Source organism: Triticum urartu, chromosome 4 (genome assembly GCF_003073215.2).
Source record: "Triticum urartu cultivar G1812 chromosome 4, Tu2.1, whole genome shotgun sequence".
Classification (NCBI taxonomy): Eukaryota; Viridiplantae; Streptophyta; class Magnoliopsida; order Poales; family Poaceae; genus Triticum; species Triticum urartu.
In genome coordinates, this window is record NC_053025.1 from 73,970,333 (window position 1) to 73,987,289 (window position 16,957).

The following is a 16,957-nucleotide window of genomic DNA, read 5'->3' on the forward strand; positions in this document are numbered from 1 at the left end:
TAATTATATCAGGATCAACAGAGAATTCATAATCCTTATCAGGAACACAAATAGGTGAAGTAGCAAAAGCAGGGTCAGGTCTCATTTTATCTCTAAGTGATTCTTTGTTCCATTTAATTAATAACCTTTTAAGCTCATATCTATCTTTGCAAGCAAAAATAGCGGCAGAAGATTCCATATCAAAAAGACAACCCTCAGGAATAACAGGCATATTTTCATCATCACTATCATCATCGTATTCAGATTCAATAATTTCTTTTTCTCTAGCCCTAGCAATTTGTTCATCAAGAAATTTACTAAGTGGCACAGTAGTATCAGGCATAGAAGCAGTTTCATGCGTAGCAGAAGTGGCATCATCAATAACATGCGACATATTAGAACGAATAGCAGAAGCAGGTGTAGGTGTCGCAAACTTACTCATAATAGAAGGTGAATCAAGTGCAGAGCTAGATGGCAGTTCCTTACTTCCCCTCATAGTTGAGGGATAGATCTTGGTTTTTGGATCTCTCAAGTTCTTCATAGTGTCCAGCAGATATAAATCCCAAGTGACTCAAAGAATAGAGCTATGCTCCCCGGCAACGGCGCCAAAAATTAGTCTTGATAACCCACAAGTATAGGGGATCGCAACATCTTTCGAGGGTAGAGTATTCAACCCAAATTTATTGATTCGACACAAGGGGAGCCAAAGAATATTCTCAAGTATTAGCAGTTGAGTTGTCAATTCAACCACACCTGGAAACTTAGTATCTGCAGCAAAGTGTTTAGTAGCAAAGTAATATGATAGTGGTGGTAGCGGCAACAAAAGTAAAGACAACAAAAGTAATGTTTTTGGTATTTTGTAGTAATTGTAACAGTAGCATCGGGAAACTAAATAAGCGTAAACCAGTATATGGAAAACTCGTAGGCACCGGATCAGTGATGGATAATTATGCCGGATGCAGTTCATCATGTAACAGTCATAACATAGGGTGACACAGAACTAGCTCCAATTCATCAATGTAATGTAGGCATGTATTCCGTATATAGTCATACGTGCTTATGGAAAAGAACTTGCATGACATCTTTTGTCCTACCCTCCCGTGGCAGCGGGGTCCTATTGGAAACTAAGGGATATTAAGGCCTCCTTTTAATAGAGAACCAGAACAAAGCATTAGCACATAGTGAATACATGAACTCCTCAAACTATGGTCATCACTGGGAGTGGTCCCGATTATTGTCACTTCGGGGTTGCTGGATCATAACACATAGTAGGTGACTATAGACTTGCAAGATAGGATCAAGAACTCACATATATTCATGAAAACATAATAGGTTCAGATCTGAAATCATGGCACTCGGGCCCTAGTGACAAGCATTAAGCATAGCAAAGTCATAGCAACATCAATCTCAGAACATAATGGATACTAGGGATCAAACCCTAACAAAACTAACTCAATTACATGATAAATCTCATCCAACCCATCACCGTCCAGCAAGCCTACGATGGAATTACTCATGCACGACGGTGAGCATCATGAAATTGGTGATGGAGGATGGTTGATGATGACGACGGCGACGAATCCCCCTCTCCGGAGCCCCGAACGGACTCCAGATCAGCCCTCCCGAGAGGTTTTAGGGCTTGGCAGCGGCTCCGTATCGTAAAACGTGATGATTTCTTCTCTCTGATTTTTTTCTCATCGAAACTCAATATATGGAGGTGGAGTTGGAGTCAGAGACGCAACAGGGGGCCCACGAGGTAGGGGGGCGCGCCCTAGGGGGGGCGCCCCCCACCCTCGTGAGAAGGGTGTGGGCCCCCTGGTCTTCATCTTTGGCGAGGATTTTTTTCTAAGATGTTCCATGGAGTTTCAGGTCATTCCGAGAATATTTGTTTTCTGCACATAAAACAACATCATGGTAATTCTGCTGAAAACAGCGTCAGTCCGGGTTAGTTCCATTCAAATCATACAAGTTAGAGTCCAAAACAAGGGCAAAAGTGTTTGGAAAAGTAGATACGACGGAGACGTATCAATGACAAAAATGAATTGATTCCTCAAAGAATTATTACTGGTTATAGGATGGTAATTGATTTCCGCAAATTAAATAAGGCTACTAAAAAGGATCATTACCCCTTACCTTTTATCGATCAAATGCTAGAAAGATTGTCCAAACATACACATTTTTGCTTTCTAGATGGTTATTCTGGTTTCTCTCAAATACCTGTGTCAGCCAAAGATCAATCAAAGACTACTTTCACATGCCCTTTTGGTACTTTTGCTTATAGACGTATGCCTTTTGGTTTATGTAATGCACCTGCTACCTTTCAAAGATGCATGATGGCTATATTCTATGACTTTTGTGAAAAGATTTGTGAGGTTTTAATGGATGACTTTTCCGTCTATGGATCTTCTTTTGATGATTGCTCGAGCAACCTTGATCGAGTTTTGCAGAGATGTGAAGAAACTAATCTTGTCCTGAATTGGGAAAAGTGCCACTTTATGGTTAATGAAGGTATTGTCTTGGGGCATAAAGTTTCTGAAAGAGGTATTGAAGTTGATAAAGCCAAGGTTGATGCTATTGAAAAGATGCCATGTCCCAAGGACATCAAAGGTATAAGAAGTTTCCTTGGTCATGCCAGTTTCTATAGGAGGTTCATTAAGGACTTCTAAAAAATCTCTCGGCCTCTGACTAATTTATTACAAAAAGATATACCATTTGTCTTTGATGATGATTGTGTAGTAGCATTTGAAATACTTAAGAAAGCATTGATCTCTGCACCTATTATTCAGCCACCTGATTGGAATTTACCCTTTGAAATTATGTGTGATGCTAGTGATTATGCTGTAGGTGCTGTTCTAGGACAAAGAGTTGATAAGAAATTAAATGTTATTCAATATGCTAGTAAAACTCTAGACAATGCTCAAAGACATATGCTACTACTGAAAAAGAATTCTTAGCAGTCGTATTTGCCTGTCATAAGTTTAGACCTTATATTGTTGATTCTAAAGTAACTATTCACACTGATCATGCTGCTATTAAATATCTTATGGAAAAGAAATATGCTAAACCTAGACTTATTAGATGGGTTCTCTTGCTTCAAGAATTTGATCTACATATTGTTGATAGAAAAGGAGCCGAGAACCCCATTGCAGACAACTTGTCTAGGTTAGAAAATGTGCTTGATGACCCACTACCTATTGATGATAGCTTTTGTGATGAGCAATTAAATGTCATAAATGCTTCTCATACTGCTCCATGGTATGCTGATTATGCTAATTACATTGTTGCTAAGTTTATACCACCTAGTTTCACATACCAGCAAAAGAAAAAGTTCTTCTATGATTTGAGGCATTACTTTTGGGATGGCCCACACCTTTATAAAGAAGGAGTAGATGGTGTTATTAGACGTTGTGTACCTGAGCATGAATAGGAACAGATCCTACACAAGTGTCACTCCGAAGCTTATGGCAGACACCATGCTGGAGATAGAACTGCACATAAGGTACTACAATCTGGTTTTTATTGGCCTACTCTCTTCAAGGATGCCCGTAAGTTTGTCTTATCTTGTGATGAATGTCAAAGAATTGGTAATATTAGTAGACGTCAAGAAATGCCTACGAATTATTCACTTATTATTGAACCATTTGATGTTTGGGGCTTTGACTATATGGGACCTTTTCCTTCCTCTAATGGTTTTACACATATTTTAGTTGCTCTTGATTATGTTACTAAGTGGGTAGAAGCTATTCCAACTAGTAATGTTGATCATAACACCTCTATTAAAATGCTTAAAGAAGTTATCTTTCCAAGGTTTGGAGTCCCTAGATATTTAATGACTAATGGTGGTTCACATTTTATTCATGGTGCTTTCCGTAAAATGCTTGCTAAATACGATGTTAATCATAGAATTGCATCTCCTTATCACCCTCAGTCTAGTGGTCAAGTAGAATTGAGTAATAGAGAACTCAAATTAATTTTGCAAAAGACTGTTAATAGGTGCAGAAAGAATTGGTACAAGAAACTTGATGATGCATTATGGGCCTATAGAACTGCATATAAAAATCCTATGGGTATGTCTCCGTATAAAATGGTCTATGGAAAAGCATGTCACTTACCTCTTGAACTAGAACACAAGGCTTATTAGGCTATTAAAGAACTAAATTATGATTTTAAACTTGCCGGTGAGAAGAGGTTATTTGATATTAACTCACTTGATGAATGGAGAACCCAAGCCTACGAAAATGCCAAGTTGTTTAAAGAAAAAGTTAAAAGGTGGCATGATAAAAGAATACAAAAGCGCGAGTTTAATGTAGGTGATTATGTATTGCTATACAACTCTCGTTTAAGATTTTTTACAAGAAAACTTCTCTCTAAATGGGAAGGTCCTTACGTTATCGAAGAGGTCTACCGTTCCGGGGCCATAAAAATCAACAACTTCGAAGGCACAAATTCAAAGGTGGTAAATGGTCAAAGAATCAAACATTATATCTCAGGTAATCCCATAAATGTTGAAACTAATGTTATTGAAACCGTAACCCCGAAGGAATACATAAAGGACACCTTCTGGAATGTTTCAGACTCAGAAAAAGGAATAGGTATGTGGTAAGGTAAGTAAACCGACTCCAAAACAGTTTTTAAGGCAATATTTCTCCATTTTGGAATATTTAGAAAAATAAAGAAATAAGCAGCAGTCCGGAAAGGACACGAGGGCTCCACGAGGGTGGAGGGCGCGCCCTACCCCCTGGGCGCGCCCCCTACCTCGTGGGCACCTCGTGTGCTCTCCGGACTCCGTTTTCTTACAGGACACGTATTTTGGTCTCTAAAAATTCATTATATAACCTCCCGGGGGTTTTGACTCCCGTATCACGCAAAAATCTCCTGTCTTTGTTTCGAGCTGTTTTCTGTCAGGGTTGTCAAGGTCAGGCACTATGTCGCCTCCCTCCTCCTCCAACCATGAGGGCAACGATGCTTGGCTAATGAAAATAGAGCGGAAGAGAGAAGAATCTATGGAGATGAACAAGGATGAAGGGATCAAGAAGGCCATGGAGGACCAAGTTCCGGCAAAAGAAGACACCCTTCAACTGGATCACAATTCTCTTACCCCAACAGAAATCGAAGCTTTCAAGATGATCGAGTTAGCTCGTATACAAAATAAGTATCTCACACCTGAAAATATTTTGTTGAAGGAGAATATCATCGCACTCAAGGGCATTATCCACAAGTTAGAAGACCTCCTACGCTCGATGTGTGACTATCCATCATCAACAACTCCACCTTCTTCACCAACAAAGGAGACATAATCACCTGGGTATGGGCACTCCACTTGGCAACTGCCAAGCTTGGGGGAGTGCCCCGGTATCGTATCACCATCACTTTTATATTTACCGTTTTTCTTAGTTCGATCCTTTTGGTAATATCTTTATCTAGTAGAATAAAAGTACTTAGTATGATCTAGTTGTGAATTTTGCTTTATTACCTTTCTATGTAATCGAGTCCATGAGCTATATAATAAAGATTAGTGTTGAGTCAAGGGCTTGATTATCTTTGCCATGATCCTAAGTGAATAAAAGAAAAGAGAAAGAAATAAAAAGAAACAAAGAGATCATGTGACTCTTATGGAGAGTAATGAGCTCATATAGAAAGAGTATGATGAATAAAAGTTATTGAGAGTTGACAAACATAGTTTTGGTCATCGTTGCAATTAATAGGAAGTAATACAGAAAGAGAGGTCTTCACATATAAATATACTATCTTAGACATCTTTTATGATTGTGAGCACTCATTAAAATATGACATGCTAAAGAGTTGACATTGGACAAGGAAGACAACGTAATGGGTTATGTTCTCTTACATCTGAGATAAATTATATTGTCTTGGATCCTCCAACATGTTGAGCTTGCCTCTCCCCCTCATGCTAGCCAAATTCATTGCACCAAGTAGAGATACTACTTGTGCTTCCAAATACCCTTAAACCAGTTTTTCCATGAGAGTCCACCATACCTACCTATGGATTGAGTAAGATCCATCAAGTAAGTTGTCATCGGTGCAAGCAATAAAAATTGCTCTCTAAATATGTATGATTGATTGGGGTGGAAGAAATAAGCTTTATATGATCATGTGATATGGAAGTAATAAAAGCGACAGGCTGCATAATAAAGGTCCATATCACAAGTGGCAATATAAAGTGATGTTCTTTCGCATTAGGATTTTGTGCATTTACCCATAAAAGCGCATGACAACCTCTGCTTCCCTCTGTGAAGGGCCTATCTTTTACTTTTATCTCCTACTTTACATAAGAGTCATGTTGATCTTCACCCTTCCTTTTTACATTTTATCCTTTGGCAAGCACAATATGTTGGAAAGATCCTGGTATATATGGCTAATTGGATGTGGGTTTTCATGAACTATTACTGTTGACATTACCCTTGAGGTAAAACATTGGGAGGCAAAACTATAAGCCCCTATCTTTCTCTGTGTCCGATTAAAACTCCATACCCATAAGTATTGTGTGAGTGTCAGCAATTGTCAAATACTATATAATAGTTGAGTATGTGGACTTGCTGAAAAGCTCTTATACATTGACTCTTTCCTATGTTATGATAAATTGCAATTGCTTCAATGACTGAGATTATAGTTTGTTAGTTTTCAATGAAGTTTACGATTCATACTTGATATTGTGATTGAATTATTACTCTAGCATAAGATATCATATGACAAGAATTATATAAGTTGCTGCTCTAAGAATGATCATGATGCCCTCATGTCCGTATTTTATTTTTATCGACACCTTCATCTCTAAACATGTGGACATATTTTTCGATTTCGGCTTTTCGCTTGAGGACAAGCGAGGTCTAAGCTTGGGGGAGTTGATACGTCCATTTTGCATCATGCTTTTATATCAATATTTATTGCATTATGGGCTGTTATTACACATTATGTCACAATACTTATGCCTATTCTCTCTTATTTTATAAGGTTTACATAAAGAAGGGAGAATGCCGGCAGCTGGGATTCTGGCTGGAAAAGGAGCAAATATTAGAGACCTATTCTGCACAGCTCCAAAAGTCCTCAAACTTCACGGATGATGTTTTCCAAATATATAAAAAACATTGAGCTCAAGAACTTCACCAGGGGGGCCACACCCTGCCCACGAGGGTGGGGGGCGCGCCCCCTACCTCGTGGGCCCCCTGGTGGCCCTCCAGTGACCATCTTCTGCTATATGGACTCTTTCGATGGGAAAAAAATCATAAGCCATCTTCTCGGATGAAACTCCGCCGCCACGAGGCGGACCCTTGGCCGAGCCAATCTAGGGTTCTGGCGGGGCTATTCTGCCAGGGAAACTTCCCTCCCGGAGGGGGAAATCATCGTCACCGTCATCACCAACACTCCTCTCATCGGGAGAGGGCAATCTCCATAAAAATCTTCATCAGCACCATCTCATCTCAAAACCCTAGTTCATCTCTTGTATCCAATTCTTGTCTCCAAATCCGGGATTGGTGCTAGTAGGTTGCTAGTAGTGTTAATTACTCCTTGTAGTTGATGCTAGTTGGTTTAATTGGTGGAAGATCATATGTTCAGATCCTATATGCATATTAATACCCCTCTGATTATGAATATGTTTATGCTTTGCGAGTAGTTACTTTTGTTCTTGAGGACATGGGAGAAGTCTTGCTATTAGTAGTCATGTGAATTTGGTATTCGTTCGATATTTTGATGAGATGTATGTTGTCTCTCCTCTAGTGGTGTTATGTGAACGTCGACTACATGAAACTTCACCATTGTTTGGGTCTAGAGGAAGGCATTGGGAAGTAATAAGTAGATGATGGGTTGCTAGAGTGACAGAAGCTTAAACCCTAGTTTATGCGTTGCTTCATAAGGGGCTGATTTGGATCCATATGTTTCATGCTATGGTTAGGTTTACCTTAATACTTTTGTTGTATTTGCGGACGCTTGCAATAGAGGTTAATCATAAGTGGGATGTTTGTCCAAGTAAGGACAGCACCCAAGTACCGGTCCACCCACATACCAAATTATCAAAATACAGAACGCGAATCATATGAGCGTGATGAAAACTAGCTTGACGATATTCCCATGTGTCCTTGGGAGCGCTTTACATCATATAAGAGTTTGTCCAGGCTTGTCCTTTGCTAAAAAAGGATTGGGCCACCTTGCTGCACCCTATTTACTTTTGTTACCTGTTGCTCGTTACAAATTATCTTATCACAAAACTATCTGTTACCACTTATTTCAGTACTTGCAGAGAATACCTTGCTGGAAACCGCTTATCATTTCCTTCTGCTCCTCGTTGGGTTCGACACTCTTACTTATCGAAAGGACTACGATAGATCCCCTATACTTGTGGGTCATCACCGGACATTTGGGCCCCAGGCCGGACATCCGGCTCCTGGAGCGCCAAATCTGCACGGTTCTGGACACTGACCCCTGGATATCCGGCCCCCGGCAACTCAGCCTGTCCCGTTTCACCATTTTGTCCATAACTAATTCATCCGGAGTCCGATTTTTGCGTTCTTTAGCTCATTGAAAAGCTCTTTACATCCCCCTTACCACAAAAATACTACCATGACCATTTAACTCCATCAAATTTTTAGAACTTTGGCATCTTTGCCTAGGGCTTCCACCATATCATCCGCATAACCACCACCGACTTCCGCAACCTAACCCTTTTTGTTCCTTATAGCATTTGAGGTTGTTTGAGTTGTGATTTGAGTCTCCTAAGGTGTTTAGGATACTTAGGGACGATTGCTTCTTCATCAACCACCACCACCACCATAACTTCCGCATATGCTTGACCACCATACACATCCACCACCACACCTTAACCCAATTTTGTTTGTGTTGTGAGTTGTGTCTCCTAAGGTGTTTTGGCTACTTAGGGATCGCGTTTCCAACTCCGACACCATGTATAGTCCACCACCTTACCCTTCATTTTCGCATTGCGTACTCCACAACTCATCATTGCCATTCCGCAATTCCATTGAGTTTTCACAAAACCACCACCACATCTTGATACCACCATTTGAGATTTTGAGTTCGCGATTTTTCCGTTTCCTAAGGTGTTTCGGCTACTTTGGGACGAGTCACCATCATCTTGGTATCTCCATCAAGATCACCGCCACTCATCATCGCCTCGAGTTCGTCATCGACATTGACCACTTCACCATCATCCGTCCGTGGCTTACAAACGACAAACCCTTGACGATAACCTCCATATCATCTCGGTATCGTGGTATCCCTCCATTGTATATTACCTTGCCATTGCATTGTTAACCCCTAGCCCATTTTGCGTTACTTGCCTATCGAGACTAGCCATTTGAGTATTGCCGGCAACGTTACTTGTGCACATTAGTGATCTACACCATACATTGCATACATACCATACCATATTGGTATCATATCATCTCGTGTGCCTCAAGTTTGTTCCCGCATATACACAATTACTATCTTGGTTTGTGCATTTCGCATAGTGGCCATACAAAAAAAGAATAAGCTTTTAAGCAAAAGAGAAAGAGCAAAGAAGCTTTTAAGAAAGTACCATAGCATCATACAACATTGTCATATCCAATCATCTTGGATCACCTTGAGAGGAACATCGGGAACCATACATATATAGCATACTTGGGATAGAAAACTCATACATTTTGCATCTTATAGGTTGTGCACAAGTGTCGTATCCGCCTATAGAGCAATCGTGCCAGCGTCTCTCTTGAGTTGTTCAACACGAGCGTTTTCCGTGGATTCCACATTTTGTGCTCATCCTAGGTTGCACGCCCCCATTTATCTATCCGTGTGTGCGTTTCTGTGTGCCATTCATTGCTATTGGTCTACTTGTTTCACTTGCGAATTTGTGAATCTTTTTCAACATTATTGACTCTTGCTAACATTTTACATCAAATTTTTGTGCCACTATCCTCACCGAGCTCCACCATAAGCCTTACTTGTGTAGGTGTGAGAAACCGACAAGAATTGGTACCAATTGTGCTATTTCCTTGTTACATCATTGAGTGATCACTGATCCATCACTACTAGGGAAAACCTTATACACAGAATGTTACCAGTAGCGCTTGTTAAAATGAGGCGCTACTGCTACTTAGCAGTAGCGTGTCTGCTAGAACGGCGCTACTGTTACCCGCTTAGCAGTAGCGCGGCAGGAACAGAATGCACTACTACTATAATTGCCACACCGTTCAGAGGCTCGAGGACGGTCCAGAGGCTCGAGGACTCCGCGGAGGTGGTGCGTCACCGTGTCAGTGAGGAGGACGCGCATGCCCGTCGCTACTTGTTTGCATTGGAGCACAGGTTCTCCAATACCTGGCAGGTTCTCCAGGGATCTCACTGGAGCTATGATCCCGTGATGGTTCCTTCTCTGTGGGTGTCCACCGCCCGCGCCGATACCCGTCGTGTGCTAGGGTTTTAGTTGTATTAGTGATGTTATATGTATGACACTATTTGGGATGTATTAGTGATAATATTCACGATGTACGGACGCATGAGATGATTTACTTTTGCTTATTGAATGCATGCTAATTTGAGTCCTATAAGATATTTTGAAATGTATATCTTGTGTTGCTCAATATCCAAGTGGCCGGTCATGTTTGCAGGTTACACCTCCGAGTGGCCTATGTTTTGCCGGAGTGTTGATTCATTTCCGTTCCAGCAAATTTGAGGCGCTCGATATGTCCTATTTTAGCAAAGGTCATGCCGGATTTTTCTGTGAATTTTGGCATGACTTGTGCCAGAATATGTAGGAAATATCGAGTGCCCCGGATTTGTGTGTTGAGTATCTTGGTAGTTATCTTCGATCGATTTTCAATTAATGTTTTAACTATGAACATAGGAAATGTGTGATGACGAAAAGGATTTCGGTATTTGCAAATACTGCGAAGACGAGCGCGGCCTGTGCGACGGAATCTTCCTAGATGATGATAGGCGCTTCAGCATCAAGCTGGATGAGAACTTCAAAGTGGATACAGTAAGTCACAACGACAAGTCTTTTTTCGTAATTAAGCATGACATCTGCTTCATTTGCTTCAACTTATATATTTTTTACTATTGTACTAGCGTATCCCCTGCCATCAAGAGTTTTGTATTGGATAAGATAGGTTTCAGTCATACTATGGAGGTAAAGAAAGTTTACTTGAAGACCGAGCATGGTTATATTTTCCACACAAAATTATACAATTCAGACGACTACACCTATTTTGGATGCAAAACATGGCGAGCACTATGCAAGACTTATGCATTTGAGCCTGATATGGTTATCACCTTTGATATTCGCCCGGAAGATGATATTGAAGGTAATACCGACATCTGGGTCGATGTGCAGACGCCTCCAGTTATACCATTATGTAAGTTTCTCAACCATATTTATGTCTTCGATATTGTTTATTCAAAAATAGTTGACAACTAATTTGTATTGTCATCTTATTTCGGTGCAAGCAAACATGTCCAGGGCTTGGTAGAAAGGACCTACTACTGTCCCGAGGCTGAACTCAACTGCGAGGAGCTAAGTCATTATGTTTCATGGCTTGAGGATCTTGATACTGTCAAGACAAATTTTATTCCTGCATTTAGAAATGTTAGTACTGAAAATGTGCGACCAATAGTGTTCGTAATGAACTACGGTCACATCTATTTAGGAAGGATGGTAAGATTTTTACTATTTGTCCTCAGTGCATCTTTTCCATACATTATTTTTGAAGCTAAACTTCATTGCTAAGTATGTTACCATACGATGTTCTTCAACAGGGACTCCCGATGAATGTTGTGCCTTATGGGATCGAGACTAAAGGTACCATGAGTATGATTAGCTTACGGCCAAGATATCCTACATATTACTTTAGTGCATTCAAGATTAGTGACGGATGCTTAGTAGTGCAAGACTGGACCAAATGTGTGATGGAGAAGCGCATAGAAGTACTAGGGGGCAGCAAACAGATGCGCTACCCACGATTAGGAGACATGTTCATCTGCATGCTCCAACTTGATCAAGGAGGAGAGCTACACATGTTTTATGTTATTTTACCTAAGAGAGAGTAGCAGGAGTGATTAGCTAGCTAGAAATGAGTTTGAGGATGATGATGTGCTACACTATTACTATGATGATAAAATAGCTAGTGTTGGTGGTAATGACTATGATGATTATTATTAGCTAGTGTTAGTGGTGATTAAATAAATACTGTTGGTGGTAATGACTATGATGATGATTAAATAGCTTGTGTTGGCGGATTAGATTCAAGTGGAGGCAACATGTGGTGCACATCGAAAGTACTACTAGTCCAAACTAGATCAAGTTTGGATTAGTAGTATACTTTTGACATGCACCACATATTGCCTCCACTTGAACCTAATCCACCTTCATTTGACACACTGTTATGGACATGATGATGTAAACCACCAATATTTGTCCTATGGCGCATAAATACACTAAAAAAAGAATACTAGTAGCGATGGCGAGAAAACATGCTGCCAGTAGTTACATTAGCAGTAGCGCGGGAGTGAACAAACGCTGCAGCTATTTGCCCTAGCAGTAGCGCGTGCGGGCACGCGTTACTGCTAAGCAATAGCTATAGCGCCTTATTAGTAGCGCGCCTACCCGCGCTACTAGTGAGCACAAAACCCGCGCTGCTGCTAGCCTTTTCCCTAGTAGTGCATCTTCAACATCGGTCAAGGTACATTTGGTATAGTTCTTCTCCTTTCTCCACTCACATTTGCTCGAGTTTTGTGATGGATAGGCAAGGCATTTCATCTTCGGTCTACAACAACAACGACGAGTTCGATGCCACGAACAACTCCAACGACGCCAAGATGCAAGCTCAAATGGAGGAGATCAAAACCCTCATCAAGTCCTACAAGCGGTCTTCCTCATCTTCGAGAAGACGCTCAAGAGCACATGCCTCCGAGCTACCATCTCCGGCAAGGTCACATCGGCATCGACACCATCACCACCACGAACGTGAAGGTTAAGAGCTCAACACCAAAAACCGCTCAACGACTTCACCATCTCCCTTGGCATCTTCTCCAAGCGACTTCAAGGCATCTTCGCCTATGGACATACGGCATCTTCTCCCACAAGCACTTCAAGAGAAGCTCCCCAAGCTCAAGTCCGCGACTTCCACGAGCTACTACGACCTCGGCACCGACCATGAGATTCCTTTCTATGGGACTCAAGAACCCGAGGAGTATCTCGAGTGGGAGCGTTTGATGGACGACTACCTCAAGCTACATCAAGTTCCTCCCGAAGATCAAGTGAAGTGCACCACAAGGAACTTCCACGACTACGCGTCCACATGGTGGCTTCACACACCTTCGGAGACCTACAACATGAGTTGGACCAAGACGAAGAGAGCTTTGCGGCGCGAGTTCGTGCCTCAAACCTACATGGAACAACTTCTACGCCAATTGGAGAACACCACCCAAGGATCCAAGTCCATCGACGAGTACTTCAAGGAGATGAAGAAAGCCTTGCGACGAGCCGGCATGGACGCCCCCATTCCGATGAAGTTCCACTTCATGATGGGATTGCACAATGACATCTCCAAGAATCTCTTCCTCGAGAACTACAAGTCCCTCGATGACTACTACATTGCTGCTCTCAAGGCGGAACAAGAACTCATGAAGGCCAAGGCCTCTCCACCCCAAGCACACTTCTCGAAGACCAAGCTCCAAGAAAGCGAGCATGAGGATAGCACCACCAAGATTTCCAAGCCCGGCGAGCTCCAAGACGATGCTCCCATGTTCGACTTCATCGCCATCCCTCTTTGTGGCATTGATGGTGCCGAGTCTACTTCGACTCTTTTTCAAGATGGTGTGGCGACGACTACGACTATGGAGCCAATCAAGGAACATGATTTGGAGGCATGCGACATCGTGACGAGCACGGAGGATGTTTCCATATTAGGAGGCGAGAGTGATGATGTGCCATCTTCGGCCTTCATCCACGGCGACGACAACGAGATGGTTGAGCATGGGATTTTCCCTTCGACCACGGTGACATATGATGACTTGAGTGACTTTAGCCACCATATTGAGAGTGAGAGTGACTTCACCACTAGCCCGATATATGATGTGTTGCCACAATTTCCATGTGAGGAGAGCCACAACCCCCACCACTTGAGTGAGATGAGTGATTCCACCATATGTGACATTGAGTGCACCTACCTTGAGGGAGTGAGTGAACCACCACATAGAGAGAGTGAGATAGTTGAAAGGTCTTGTGAGGCCATTTGCATTTCTAACAACTTGACCTCTACCTCTATTGTGTCTTCTTATTTGGTGCTAGGTCCCATATATGATGACGCGTCGATTCATGACGACTACGTCCTTCCTTTGGACAAGACGATGGCCATGGCGGAATATGATGCACCCCCCACATGGTTCCATCAAGATGATGATCTTGACCACCATTTGGTCTTACCCACCTCACCTACACCACTAGAGTGGAATGAACAAGGTAACATAGGTGAATGTGATGCTCTAGTCCCACCAGTGGACATTCTTGACATTGATTGCTTGCATGATGTTGATCAACCTACTTCCATGCTTCATGCTAGTGCGACTACCCTATGTGATGATTTCTTGCCCATTTATGATGAGTATGGTGATTCTCATGTGGAGTCTATTAGTTGTGATGCTATGTTACATAGGATTTCTTGTGACAATTCTCTAGGTCACATCATGTTTGACAATCCGCTTGACTTGTCATATGCTATGCATGAGATCGACCACATGTCATATTTGCAATCTCTTCATAGTGACTATGCATATGCCATTAAAATAAACCCAATTTGCACATATGGCATAGATGACAAGCCCATGGTTATCGGCATTTGTTTTTCTTGTGATGATATTGATATACTCCCTTTGCATCATTTATCTCATATGCCATGCCATGACCACCTAGCTTCGGATATGCATTGTTTTGGATGTTGTCCATTTTCTCCATATGATGTTTCCATTATTGCTCATGAGGAGACCCCCATAGTTTCCTCATACATTTTAGGAGATTTTGATTCATCCCATCCATTGCATGATCCCAATACTTGTGTGCACAATATGCTCCCCATGAATAAAAATGCTATTGTTGTGCCTTATACACAATAACTATTCTTTCATGATGGATGACATGCTCTTATACCATGCATCAAATTTCTTTGAGCGATGGTTATCTTGTGCTAACTCTCACGTGCACATACACATTATGATGGATGATGTGTACATTTACCCCACACACAATTTATTTCGCTTGTGTCTCTTTTGTGTAGGTACCCATGAATACTTGTCAACCTCTCAATCCCATGAGTTGACAAAAAGAGCTCTAAAGAGCAATGATGACTTGGGATCCCATGGATTGTCTTTCCCACCGCTCTCTTCGCGCATTTCTTCTACATGACCCTCACTTGGCTATGGGTTATTGTCCATTACATATTCTATTCCCATCTTTCCATGTTCACTTTGCATGATATGTTCATTCCTATGCCTTTGACATGCATTTGTGACCCATGCTTTGCATTACACATGATTATTGATTCTAATACTTGTATGTGTATTTGCAAGCTTGGTGGAGATATTGCTTGTTATGGACATGTTTGCTTTGTGACCCATGCCTATGATGATACTATGATATTGCTTTGTGTTCGTGCTTGCGATATGTCATGTGCATTGCCTATTCCTATTATTTGCTCTCATGACATTATTGCCATGATTTACTCTAGTATGTTGCATCTTCACACTACTAGCTTGCACGACTTGATTACTATGATTGCTTGCCTTGTTGCATCACCGATGATTCATACTTGCTCGCTTCATGCGGTTGATGGCAACCATCTACATGCTTTGCACTACATGATTGTTATTGCTTCTTATCATATATCTCCATGTGTTGCTTCTCTCATGTTAGACAATTTGCCATGTATTGAGTGCAACAATGATTCTAATCTTGCTCATGAGATTGCCCCCATAGCATTCTCACATATATTTGGAGATTTTGACATATTTCTTGTGAAGCATGCTTGCCTTGCTTCTTTGCACCATATACCTCGTGCCATGAATATTGCCATTGTTGCATCATATTTTTCATGCACTTGTGCTTCTAATGGTTATGTGCAAGAGAAGAGAACCATCATGATGGATGATATGTTTATCTACCATGCGCATACGTTCTTTCTTTTGTTGTGTGCATGTGTAGGATACTTGGACTTTGTGTCAACTTCCACGTCACGTGAGTTGACAATCCGAGCTCTTGAGAGCGAACCAACTTCTACCACAATGATTCTACATCGCACTTGCTTGTACTTCGGCATTGTGAAGGACACACAAGGACATGCCTACAAGGTGACATCTTTCTTGAGCATGGATATGACGGATCATACTACTTGTGTTGCTTGCACCATGAGACTTATTGTTCATCTTGGACCACTTGATTGCACACATGTTAGAGATCTTGCTTCGACTTGTCATTTTCACCGTTCCGTGCATCATGATATATGTGCCTTGTGTGTTGCATCCAATTCTTGGATTACTTGCTCCTCTCATATGTTTGGTTGCAACAATGTCATCACTTCACATATGCCATGTCCCATTGATTGCTACATGCTTGCCTTGATTGCCTCACACATGATGAACAATTGCTCTTTCCATTGTGTTGAGTGCCACACGATATTCACTACACCCCATGCACATTATGCTTGGATTGTCTTGCACTTGACCCATGTGTTTAGACACTTCATTTTATTTGGTGTTGTGAATGATTCTTATGCCTACCATAGACCTTTCATTGAGCGCTTTGCCCATGCTTGCTATGACTTTGAGGTAGATGCTTATTCTTTTGTTACACATATTTGCATCACTACCTCACATTTACATACTTGTCCCCATGATATCTTTGCTTGTGCTCGATTGATATGCTTACATGCCATGTCACAATCCCTTGTCACACCATATGCTTTGCATGATGACGACACTT